Here is a 12,300-nt window from a genome sequence, read left to right as displayed (position 1 = left end):
TTGTTTTAATGAATCCCCAGAATTTAAGAAACTCTTGGTGTGAATGCAGAGCAGAAGATCCTCGATATTCGGAGGTGTAGGTGGGATATTTAATAGCTGTTTGGGCTCTAACCCTGGACGATCCCTCAGCTGACAAAGCAAGACTTCCTATTTCTGCCTCTCCCTCGAGTGCTTGGGACTGAGCTTCATGGCTGCGAGGAGAAGCCCCAGGCAGGCACCACCACCACATCCCCAAATCCAACCGTGCCCAAGGGCTCTCAGGTGCCGGGAGCGGGGCACGCAGGCGGGCGGGTGGATGTGGGGAGCCTGGGAGCGGGCAGCGGGATCGGCTGAGCCGGCGGGAACGGGGCCAGGCACGGCAGCGAGGGCGGGAGCACAGAGGAAGGGGCCTTCCCATTGTCCAGAACAAAAGACCAGATGTGCGCCCAAGGTTGGGAAAATCCCACCCTCTGGAAGCCAGATCTGGCGTTTCCACTCAGAAGGGCCTCAAGGCTGTCGGTACGAGTGTGTTCTACACCAGCACAGCGAAACCACTTCTCAAACAGATTTCATTAATTCAGGACAGCTCCTCGTCCACCCACTTACAGCGGGTTACTCCAACCAGCCGTACCCCGGCCAGCCGCTCTGTACTGCAGGTGTTTGTGTCAAGGGGGTTGCTTTTGCTTGTCTCTGATTTTTCTTTTTCTTAAAAGCCTGTAAGCAAAATAAAGCCCATGATGGATTATTTTTCCTTTCTTTTTTTGACTACATCTTTATTCCCGAGTTAACATTCTTCATTAGCCCTGCTCAGAAGCCGGGTGGATAAGCCCAAACATATGTGCTAATGCATCCTTTTGGATGCCGCTGCAACACTGAGTGCATCCATACAATCATTTTAACCTAATGATCTCCACATTAAGCCCCAGCCATTATGTGCCAGCTCGTGTCTTAGCTAACACAGGTCTTTCAGAAAAGACTCCAGTCTTCATTTCAAGACACTGAAAATGAACAAAACACTATTTTCCTTTGGATTTGTTCCAAAATATTGGACCTGTTGGGTTTTTCTTTAAACAATGAAGGTGATTAATATCCAGTTTGACTTCATCTGGCTCTTGCTTCCAGTCATCCGTTTGTATTTTTTCCCCACTGCTAGATTACAGAACCTGCAATGTCCGCTCTTTTCTCCCCATGAAGGTATTTATACACTGTCATCAAGTCACCTCTCAACCTCTTTTTTTAATAATGCAAACAGATGGAGGTCTTTAAGTTCTCCCCCCTGGAAAGCTGTTTCTCCAGTTCTTCAATCATCTTTGTAGCTCTTTTCAACACTCTCCAACACCCTCTCTTAAATGCAGACACCTGAACTGGATGCAAAATTCCCGAATCAGTCTCCCCAGTCCCATAAAATGTAAAATCCTCTCCCAGCTCCTACTCACCATTTCCCCTCTCACACATCCAAGAATCTCATTCAGTCTTTTGACCAAACCATCACACATTGCCAGAAGGTTCCACTGAGCTGGTGCTCCACTATAATCCCTCTCAAGTCCTTATACAGAACCAAACCAGCCCAAAGTACCCACTTTGCTATGGCTGGAGCTCCTTCTTCCTTCCTAGGTGTTCCTCACTGAACAGCTCTGATTTCACATGTATTCAGGCCATAAGAGCATCGTTTGATCTTTTACTGTAAATGAATGGTTTGCTAAATACTGGATACTGACCTGGAAAAAGATTTTTTTGCATCAGATGTTACAATTTCTCTGCTGTTCCTTTTCTCCTGTTCCCTGTCATCACCAGTCCTGGTGCTCAAGAGTGGCCGACATCCATCTACAGCTGGGGTCAAGTCTGAAGACCCTTGCAGAGCAGAGATTTGAGCCAGCTGGCCACAGCTGGATCATACCCAGGTATCATCTGAGCTGACATCACCTTGCACATGTGCTGGGCAGCACGGTGACAGTGTTGGGGAGCACAGCTGGCAGACAGGACAGCCCCAATCTCATGCCATTTCCCTGGCCAGGTATCAAAACAGATCAGCACTGATAAAAGGAAGAGATTTTCAGCACAGGCAGCTGGCGTGGCCAAGCTCTTCTGAGCAGTGTAGCTGCCAGCATCACACCCAGAGCTCCTGAGAGCTGAAATAGCTAAAACTCTTCTCCTCCCATTCTTTTCCTTTCCCAGTTCAGCATTGCAGCTATAGCGTATACACACACGTTTCCACCTTGGAACAACTGCCCGTCAGCATCCTCTGGGCTGCAAGCAGCACTATCACTTATAAGCAGCATTATGGAGCAGTTTTAAAGAAATCTAAATAACATGCTGGAATAAAAAGCTTCTTGCTGGGGAGCTGCTAACAATTCCCTCCTCTTTAACCAGCAGGTGATTTCTCTGTGGCAAATATCACTTTTGTGGGAGAAAAATTACCAGCCAGGATGTTTTTTCCAGTGGGAAATAGCTAAATTCGCAGCAAGCGAGGCGAGGCTTGGCCTGGGTCCCTCCCCGTGATGTGGCCGGGCCGCGGGGTGGGCAGGGGGAGGCAGGCGGAGATGGCAGCAGCCGACCACGACCGCTGCATGTCAGTGTTGCTCCACGCAGCGCGCACAGCTGTGCAACATCTGCCTCCCGCACGGCAGCGAATCTGCTCTCGCCGAAAGCACTGTGGTACTGGGGAGCACGGGGCTCTGAGGATGATGTGACAGCGCTTCCCGGACAAAGGGACAGTCCTCTTTGTGTGGCATGACTTGGCAATGGTGCCCAGCTACTACTGAGGGCTCAAGGGGTGGGAATTTCATCCACGGTCCAGGAGAAGGTGTCCGGCCAGCAAGCAGGTACCCAGACGATCGTGGCCCTGGGCTGCAGGGACACATCTCACCCCGCTCCTGAGCCCCATGCAAAACACAGCAGCCCCCAAAATCCCACTATAAGGTTTAGCTCAGCATGGCTGCAAGGATAAGGGATTGCCTACAGAAACTCCTGATCCCTATAAGGGCTAGTTTTACAATTCAGAGCCAGAGTAGCGCTGGGCAGGCATGCTACGGACACTGCCCTTGTTCCCAGTGCTGTGCTGGTGTAACCCCGCTGAACAGCAGTGCCAGGACCTGTGGGTCCACTGCTGGGCTCCCCAGCGTAGCAGCCTCCCTGCAAAGCTCAGCCAATGCCCGGGGCAGAAGGGATGCTGTGCAGAGCATCCCACTGGGACTGCGCACGGCTGCTCACAAAAAACCTCCAGTAACACAGAAGAGAGACAAAATTCCTACACGATGAATAATTATTTCCAGAGTTAGCGGTGTGGGGTACACAAACCTCCACACCAGCCTCATGCAGCTCTTGATGAATTCAATAGCAACTCATGCTTTTGACTCGCCTCTGTCCCCTCCAGGTCCTGCTGGAGAAGAAATCTATAATTTGGGGCCTGTGTTTTCCATTGCCTTGGTAACATATTTCCTTGTTTTGTCCATCACCTCAAAGAAATATATACTGAAAATGTGAGGAGAAAGGTGAAAAGTGGTGTGGCTGCCAGAGGAAACGCATTGTCCTGGGAACCCAACGTGATTCCCACCTTCAGACTCAGGTCTATGATTAACCACACAGGCGGCCAGGGAGCACTTGTGGTTTCATGAAAAGGGAAAAAAAAAAGATAACCATTTTGCTCTGATTTAATGGAATAACAATACTGATGGTGCCTCATGCCAGGGTAGAAGGAAGGCTGGATTTATATAGTGGAAATTCAGCCACCCAGAAGTGAACAAAGCTCTTGTTAACTTTGGGGACAGAGATGGGTGTTGAATTCAAAGGCTGCAGATTTGTTGGCTGCATGCCTGAGTCTTTGCAAACAGCCAGGAGGGTTTGCCCAGGTGTTTCACCAGTCACGAAGTGAGTCTGTTCAGCTCAGGAGTTGTCCTCCCCCCTCCATTCAGAAAATCCAACACTGGGCTCTGAAGGAGAGGCCATCCTCTAGATCAGCAATGCTTCTCCCTGCTTTGTTTCCTGATCTCCAGAAAAGGAAGGGGCAGGAGACTTTCCAGCCTTATGAGGAGGTCCTGATGGTTTATTTGTCAAATGTCTCAGGGGTAGCATTTCCCTAATACTTGCCTCACAAGATCTCTGGTGCCTTCATGTGAGATCTGCCCCACTATATCCCTGGAGTGAGCTCCTGGGAGCAGCCTGGATGGAGCAAGACAGCAGCCACCACGCCAGGGACATTGGCAAAGGGACACAGATGTGGGTTCAGGGGAATGACCAGGAGCTACCAGCTAAACAGCTTTGGGCTTTTTCATGTGCAAATTTAGTTTTAGCATTAGAGCTTGTTATATGACATCATTTGTTGCAGAGAAAGAACAGCAGTTGGCGTAGAAATTACCCCAGAGAGAAAGTGTCATGATGCCCCATCATGCCCTCAGCCACACAGGCTGTGCTAGAAGAGGGTTAATCATCTCTTTTTTACTTTCAAACCCATTTTCTAGAGCAGTATCCACTGCTGTGCTCCAGGGAGATGACAAGCCAAATCCTGGCTCACTTCGGGCCTGAACCCAACTGGGAGCAATCAGGCTGGAGCTGTGAAGGCAGCCGTAATTTGTGACCCTGTTCTGGTCAGCCCGAGGGGCTCCGTGACCTGCTAGGGAGGCGCCGGGGCAGATTACTCACACCACAAGTATGAGCAAGAGGGGAAGGACGGCCGTGTAGGGCTGCATCGCTGAGCTAGAGGTCAAAGGCAGAGACACGGAAAGCCCATGGAGATGCTGGGAGAGCCCCTCAGCACATGCAGGGCCCCCGTGCATCGCCCAGCACCGGCAGCACCCAGCACCCTGCAGCCTCATGAGCAAATGCATGATGGGGAAAATTGCAGAAAACTAAGCCCTGGGCATGTAGTCCTGCAAGCCTTCTTCACCCAGACCCTCAGTGAGCTTGACATGCATCAATCCTGCAGACATCAGCTTTGCAGTTCGGAATGAACTTTCAGACTTCCTTACAGGTGCTGAAGAGCAAACAGGAGGCCCCAACCTGACAGCTACTGGAGGACCGGAGTGTTTTTGTGGATCAGACTCGTATTTTGGCTGCGGCATGGCTCACTGTGCTCCCTAAGTTGGATTTGAGCTTCCCCTTCCCAGCTTTGTACTACATGGATGCTTCTGTGCAGCCAAGAGATTTGCTCGGTGACTCTAACATAAACTTGGGAAATATTCCCTCAGCCAGGAAGTTATATAAAGTGCATTCCCTATGATGCACGATTTCTCTGCTGGCACTGTCATGCCTATGCAAGGAATATCCATGGTGATGGTGCCCACGGCATCTCGCCTGTACCTTCTGCAAATAGCAGAAATGCAGCTCTGATTTACATTGGTGCAGGTGCTTGGAAAAAACACTTAAGCAGAGTCATTACTCTGTTGGACAATGCAAGCATGTCAAAATGAAAGCATCAAAAGATCACAGCCATTTCACAGAAACATCATATCAGGGACAGAAAGAGAAACACATTGCTCCTACCGAGTCACAGCATCCTCTTCCCAAACTTTTGGAATCAGTTATCTTGAGTTTTTACATTTTGAAACAATTTTTAATATCTAATTTTAGAATAAAAAATAAATCATCATGAAAACAAAAATGTTTTCAATTATTAAAATCTGTTTGACCAAGAACAAAATATCTTTTCCAGCCTAACTCTCACAGAGAATTTTGAAACTTTCCAATATCTCTCCCGGCTGGAAGAAAAGTCCTTGCCAGATCTCAGATACCCAACTGGTCTGTCCAAAGCAGACACAGAGAAGGTATGTGAACACAGCCAACAGAGTGTTGTGTCAAAAGCTTCTGGTTCTGCTACCAAGAATTCACCCTGAGAAGACTGAGATAAGGTGAAATTCACCCTCATTACGAGAATCAGCACAGGCCACATGAATTAGTTTATTCTTCAGAGCTCATGGGGCACCGAGGTCTTGGATGGGTGGCAGCACAAGGGTCATCATCAGCTGTTCACCTGAAGAGGAGGTCCTGTCTCAGAAGTGACTATTATTGTCATAAAACTTCTCCAGTACCTTGTGCTTGAAGCAAAACCTCCTAAAATGTGGATTCTTCCTGATGCTGTCCCAAATCTCCTCTGTGACTTCAGAAAGTCATTTAATCCAGATGCCCAACCCCATGGTGAGACAGGCTGGAGGGGAGAGAAGGGGATGCTATTTCTAAAGAGCAAGTGGGTGCTGTGAGTGTGCTGCAGGGTAGAATTAGCCTCCTTTTCTAGCCAAAACTCTCATCAAGGTCACTAACACGAAAAGCTGTGCTGAGAACCTCAGCCTCATGGACAGGTAGCAAAACTGCACACGTTCACGCGGTAAAACGTGCATGGCTGGTATTCCCACAATTTTTCCACTGTCATTATTTACTTTGTGCATCCATGTAATTAGGGCTTACAAGGAAAAATGTGAAAAATCATCCCATCCCAGCAAGGCATACAAAGTATACCAGGAATATATACAGGTATATGGTTTTAAAGCTAGGTTAGCTGCCAGCTCGGCAGAGCATGAGTATGACTGAGCCACCAAAGAAGGGGAGCAGAAAGGCAGCTCATGTGTCTGGTGACCCACTTTGGCCACAATGGCCATGAAAACAAGATAGTATCTGATAGTTTGCTGCCGCACTGCTTTCCTGCCATGCCAAGGAGTGCACAGCATCTTCTCCTGCCTCAGTCTTTCCCCATGTCTTTTGCCTGTGTCTGAGGCAAGAACAGCAGCCCTGTCTTCTACAGGGGACTTGCTATTGAACAACCTACAGAACTTGTTGTGAGTTATTTGATTATTATGTTCAAGTGGTTGAGAGACTCAAGCCATCGAGTTGATGATGGTTGATCCATCCCAAAAGGAAGAAGGAAGGTGGGGCTTTTTCTTTTTAAAACCATGGCTTTGTCCTTCTGCTTAATGCAAACACAGGGCTCTGACATTTCCCTGGATCTGGGACTCCTTGGTGGGTCACAAGCTCAGATTTTCATTGCCCAAAGAACTGCATCATCCTTCTCAAACACAAAGCCAAAGAGAAATCCGCCATTTCTGCACTAATAGGCTTCTTCGAGCCCCTTGCAGTACATATATTCATTAATTCACCCAGAGCCCCAGTCTAGCCACATGTTTCTGAGCAAATCCAGCCTCCTCCATTAGCAGTCAGCATCTCCAGCACTGCCTTATACATTTTCCTCTGCTATGGACAGGATCGCATGTTGTTTCCCAGCTCTTTTGGAACAGTCTCCCCACGGTTACCTTCTCCTCCTCTGCCTTCCCCAGCTGCTCCCACCCCACTGCTCCCATCCCCATCCCCTCCAAAGAGCCCCGCAGGAGACAGACACCAGCCAAACAGCTCCACATATTTTCCTCAGCCTCAGAAGCAGAAACTTTTGTTGTTAAATCTCTTGAAAAAATAACTGAATCATTATAAACACCATAGGAGGAAAAGACCTGTTTCAAGACCTAAGCAAAGTCAGGATGAATAATACAGTGGCAGGAGAGGGCTACTGGGCCCAAAGGGCAAGTGAAGGGGGAAAGGCAGGGGAGCACAAAGGGAAATGCTTCATTAACTCCTCCTGAGGTTATCTGCTCCGTTTAAAAGCTGGTGCCTTCTCCAAAACAGTACAAGGCATCAGCTTGCAGCCTAGTTCCTTACAGAGCTACTCCCTGCAGCCAGGGACACTTCTGCCGGGGCCTCTCTGTGCCCAGAGCCACCTGCCACCGCGGAGCCAAGCTAACCATCCACCCCTCAACAATTCTTGTCATCTTTCCTGAAATCACCCAGCTTTATGCTCCTGTTCCCCATTACCTAGGAACAGATCTGAAACTAAGTGGCTGCAGCTGACGGGGGGATATTTTTCTCCTGGAGGTTTTTCAGCTCGACCGAGCTGTGCGGATGAGCACGGCGACAAGTCTCGCATGGCAGCACTGGGGGGGAGCGGAGCGGGTTTCGTGGGAACTGAGGTGCTCCGGGGAATAAACCCCCCTGGGCCGAGTGCCTGGTGCTGCCGGTGGCCTCCCCCTTTGACGAGGACAGGGCTGCACAGCATCTCTCCCACTTGGCTGTACCCAGCGGGCACCAGATATCCCAGCACAGGGTTTCGTTACGGCTCCAGGCAGCTCATTCCTACAGGGTCCTGCCTCAGAGCCCATTTCTTCCTCCTCTCTCAGACAGCTGTTTACATTTTTGTTTGTGTGAATAATCTCAAATATGAAGGCTTTGCTTTGCTTTTTACTCCACTAGATAATATTAATTGCTGTAGGGAGCCAAGTAGCTTGGAAAAAAGGGAGGAAAAAAAGCCTCTCTGGAAAAGTTGCAGGCCTTGCAAGTATTTAAAGGGCCATCTGCATCTCCTCCAAGACTGTGAAGACAAACTAGAGCAGCAGTAGCGCATATTTATTCAGTAGACATCATGGCAACATTTCTGCTCCTGTCTCAGCCAAGAGCTAGCACCAAAAATGTAAGACTTGCTATTCCTCAAGCCCTCCTGTCTGTTGGGAATGTAACAGAAAGATTGTTTGGATGTATGGTGGGACTCGACCTCTGGAAGGACTCACCTGGATTTTGGGGTCAAATGCCAGCTCTGCTCTCTGCCTCCTCCCTCCATGTGCATCTCACCTTGTGACCTCCCCTTCAGAGCTGCTGCACATCTTTTCCTTGTAGGTTTTCCAACATTATGGGTTGGCTGGCCATTGGAAAGGTGCCTGACTCAAGCAAACAAGCAATATCCTCTGGCGGGCAGGAATGCAAACAGAAATGCAGATTTCTGATCCTTACCTACTGCCCCAGATGTACAGATTCCCCTCTGTGCATCTCTCATTGGGGATTTAGGTACCGCCCCTGAGAGAAACGTCTCCTCACTTCACATCTGGACACAAGTATTTGTTAGGCATAATAAGGAAAGACTGAAATCCATTTTAACATGTGTGGTGAAGCGGGCTGTTTAAAAATAATAATAAATAACAATAACTTTATCAATAAATCATCTGTTTCAAACAAACATCTTCTCCAGGCAGTCATTCCTGCCTACTGCCTCTCTGATATTAAGCAGGGCTACTTAGGTCTGGCCCTGATTTTTCGTTTGGATACCAGCCAGCAAAGCTTCCAGGTGGATGATGCTGATTTACAGCCCATCTACCTTTGCTGCTATATTTACACTGGGTTGGCGATTTTTTGTGAATTACCTTTCAGAGCCGTCATCAATTTTGAAATATAGGAAGGAAGCAGCAGCAATTGGAGGAAACCTAAAGTGAAATTCAGTCACAAATCTTGTATATTAATTCCTGTTCCATCCCTCTCCTTCCCCAGCACTTGCCTTGGGAAGTAGAGCCTATTACTGGCTTGCTCTTCTACAGAGATATTACATTGCTATAAATGTCAGACATTTGAAGAACAATATTATCTATTAGCATGTAAAAGAGGATTATTGTCTGCAAGTTACTAGGTTCAAAGGCAGCACTGTGCTTGGCAAATTTCTGTCTGCAGCTCCCAGCAAACACATCTTCTAGTACCCAGCTCCTGGAGGCACAGAGTATGGAGAGATAGAGGTTCTCACCCAGCCAAAAACACGGCGCTCAACAAAAGGTACAAAATTAGGTAGGAAAACTACACAAATGTTTCCAATACAGTTTTGTTATTCTTTCACATTACTACTAACTTTCCCTTTGGAAGTAAGCTCCTCTTCCAGATCTTTCCTTCTACTCCTATGCTAAAATGATACTAAAAAGAGATAGACCTTCAAAATGTAACCTAAACCATGTGCTGCAACGAAGAAGCTCTGCTGGTCCCCGGGAAGGAGCCAGCTTGAGCCATCTGAACATCTGGCCATTGGCTTGAGGGGAACGGTGCTCTCACACCCCAGATGTGCTCCATCTCAGGTGTCAGATCGCTTCCAGCTGCTTCTCCAGCAGCGACTTGTAGCTGCTTTCCACCCCCAGCCCCTCACAGGAGCTCGGATTGGGGCAATGCAGAGCTTGGGGTGTTGCTGTTAGCTGCAGCATGCATGCAAAGGGGCTGTGCCTTTGAACTTGGGTGGAAATGGCATCTTGGCATGCTCTGGAGCACCTTGTATAAATAGTGCTCAACTCCTACAGCCCTGCTGTCACCCATTAAGCTCAAAGCATTAATTAAAGAAGCGTGAGTCATGCTTTGTCTTGCAGAGAGGAGACTCTCTTTCCTTGGCCCAGTAACTCCACGAGATCTGAGCACCACGGGCATCTCTGCTCTGGGGCCACCCGCCTCTCCCTGTCCCTTCCTGCAGCCCCATTCCTCCCCAGCTCCCATCTGCTTCTTCCCACTCAACTCATTCAACAGAGGGAGTTGTATTTGTGGGTGTTGTGCCCACGCTTTAGACTTGATATTTGACTGTAAGATGCATGAATTGAAGGTAAAATCCTTGCTGTGAGAAGCATGGCAGTAAGCGCCCAGCATCCAGTGTTGGCAGCGGGACGTCTCGCGTGGGAGCGGATGGCCCAGAAGAAATCACAGGGTTTGCTGCCAACTCTGGCCATGTTCCTGTTGGAAACAAGTAATTGTGGGGAAGGATATATGGTTGGGTACAAAACTAGACGCAATGCCTATATGCAGTGATTCACCCCAAAAATCACGGTGGCACAGACACCCCATGGAGCTGCACTGGCCCCTCTCTGCACCTCACAGCAAAGCATGTGAATTTGGGCAGAGCACGTCTTCAACACGGGTGGCGAAGCTTGTGCCCGTGGGCATCTGGATTAGAAAAGAGAAATGACCCCAGCACCTTTGCAGCAATGGGCTCTAATGCAGAGGAACTGCATCAGCTTTGAGGCAGGGACTTGGGGGAAGCCAACACAGAGCAGGTGGTTAGAAACTGCATTAACAACCCCGTTAACAACCCCGTTAACAAGCGCTGCAGATTAGACCAAACAACAGCTCATCAGCATTCAGTCCAAAGGCCACAGGCTGCAAAGGGAAGAGAATAGAGGAACAGCAAGAAGGAGGGGAGATGAAAAGAAAGCGGAGAGGGGAATTGGTTTTAATAATATTGTTTCCTAATTACAGCACAGCACAGACAGCAGATGCAGTCCGCTTTGACGTTTACAATTCTGCAAAGAACATGCCAAAAACACGGTGAGCAAACTGCTAACATGAGGGAGCAGGCAGCGGTGGTGCAGCGTGGGGGGACCGGGTGTCCAAACATCTGACCTGGGGCTCATGTCACCCCATGCACCCTATTGCTGCTGCCCAGCACCCTGATGGTGTTTATTTTGAGGCTACAAAATGCAATTTAAGGGTTTCTCCCAACCTTGGTCAGGAGGTGAGCTGGTGAGATTTGCTAGGAAGAGGTGACATCTTCCTCAGAACAACTCATACACACATCTCCTGTTGAGACACAGCTCCCTGCACTGGGAGGGGGAACACCTCTTCAACCACTGCAGATCCATCCTCCCAGTACAGCGGGAACCTGTTGCTTTTTGCATTACGTCCTGAAATATTTATGATGGGAATTCAGTATCATTATCCCAATGTGAGAAACCAAAACGACTTAATGCACAAACCAGCAGCACAGCTGGGACTCATGCTAACAGCTGCCCCACAGCAACCTGGGCAAGACTGGGCACATATGGGGCCAGTCTGGTCCTTCCCCCAACACATGGGGATAGCTGGGCCCCATCTCTCTGAGCAGTGTGTGTATAGGAAGAAGACCTAAAACTCCTGAAAAAGTTTCCTCCAGCTTGGCATGGCATCTGTAAACCCGCTACACTCATTTGAGCTGTGTGCAAAAATCCACAGGATGAGGAACACTAATGCATGTTTTGATCCCAGTCCAAAATAAACGCTGGCTATAATAACCCTCATGGGAAAGCCAAACAGAGGACCCCTTTGTTAGGGACAACTCAGCATGTTACGCTTCATTTGGGCCAACAGCACTTCCAGCATGAGGCTCGGGGCACCATCTGCTTGATGTGGGCAAGGTGGGCTGAGGCCAGAATCCAGAGAAAAAGGGGAATCTCAGGACAGGGAGCTTCAGATGATGCCTCTTGTGTCAGCTTGGCCCGTAAAGACTCAAAAAAGCTTGGAAGAAGAGGGACTGGCAGGTATGTTGGGCCCGTTATGGTCTCTGCTGGAGGTAGTGGTTTCTAACGGGGCAGGGAGCAGTGACTGTGTCTCCTGCCCCACTCTCCTTTTGTGCACATGTATAAAGAGTTCTTGCTTCAGGATCCCCTACCTCTGGCTAATTTTTGTTTGGCTCTCTTCAAATGTAGAGATAAAGGAACTACATCATTGGATGAAACCGTGCAGCTCTCTGCTAAGCCCAGCACAAGCTTTGGCCATTTGTAGCTTCTTTACTGGTGTAAAACCGAA

The sequence above is a fragment of the Tyto alba genome, unplaced genomic scaffold (genome assembly GCF_018691265.1).
Source record: "Tyto alba isolate M040663 unplaced genomic scaffold, T.alba_DEE_v4.0 Super-Scaffold_11, whole genome shotgun sequence".
Lineage (NCBI taxonomy): Eukaryota > Metazoa > Chordata > Aves > Strigiformes > Tytonidae > Tyto > Tyto alba.
This window is presented reverse-complemented; position numbering follows the sequence as displayed.